This window comes from Canis lupus, chromosome 2 (assembly GCF_048164855.1).
Source record: "Canis lupus baileyi chromosome 2, mCanLup2.hap1, whole genome shotgun sequence".
Classification (NCBI taxonomy): domain Eukaryota; kingdom Metazoa; phylum Chordata; class Mammalia; order Carnivora; family Canidae; genus Canis; species Canis lupus.
Window position 1 is genome coordinate 14,456,165 of NC_132839.1, and position 802 is coordinate 14,456,966.

The 802-nt window shown below is 31.8% G+C and overlaps 1 non-coding gene across 1 annotated transcript; it reads right to left on the reverse strand.

Annotated features, from left to right (window-relative positions):
* Window positions 1-410: 410 nt before the first annotated feature.
* Window positions 411-519, reverse strand: LOC140623751 (U6 spliceosomal RNA). Its single transcript, XR_012023294.1, has one exon. It is a non-coding gene; the product is annotated as a U6 spliceosomal RNA (small nuclear RNA).
* Window positions 520-802: the final 283 nt, after the last annotated feature.

Below are 802 nucleotides of genomic sequence, written 5' to 3' on the forward strand. Positions count from 1 at the left end.
ACTTTTTAACAATATTTGTTCTTCCAACCCATGAGCATGGAACATCTTTCATTTGTTTATGTCATCTTTAATTTCTTTCATCAGTGTTCTATAGTTTTTGGAGCATAGGTCCTTTCACCTCCTTAGTTAAGTTTATTCTTAGGTATTTTGTTCTTTTTAGTGCAAGTGTAAATGGGATTGTTTTATTACTTTCTCTTTCTGCTACTTCATTATTATTATATAGAAATGCAACTGGTTTCTGTATATTAATTTTTGTGCCCTATGATTTTACTGAATTATCAGTACTAGTAGCTTTTTGGTGGATTCTTTATGGTTTTCAATATACACTATCATATCATCTTCAAATAGTGGAAATTTTACCTCTTCCTTACTAATTTGGATGTCTTTTATTGATTGGCTGATTTTTTTTTTTTAATATGGAACACTTCACAAATTTGTATGTCTTCCATGCACAGTGGCCATGCCAATCTTCCATGCATTGTTCCAATTCTTTAAATTATGTGCTGCAGAAGCAAGCACTATTTCTTTTTGTTGTCTGATTGCTGTGGCTAGGACTTCCAGTACTATGTTGAATAAAGAGTACAAGTGGACATCTTTGTCTTATTCCTGATCTTAGAGGAAAAGTTCTTAGTTTTTCTGCATGAAGTATGATATTAGCTGTCGGTTTTTCATTTTGGCCTTTGTGATGTTGAGGTATGTTCCCTCTAAATCTACTTTGTTGACAGTTTTTATCATGAATGGATGTTGTACTTTATCAAATAATTTTTCTGCATCCATTGAAATGATCATATGGTTTTTATCC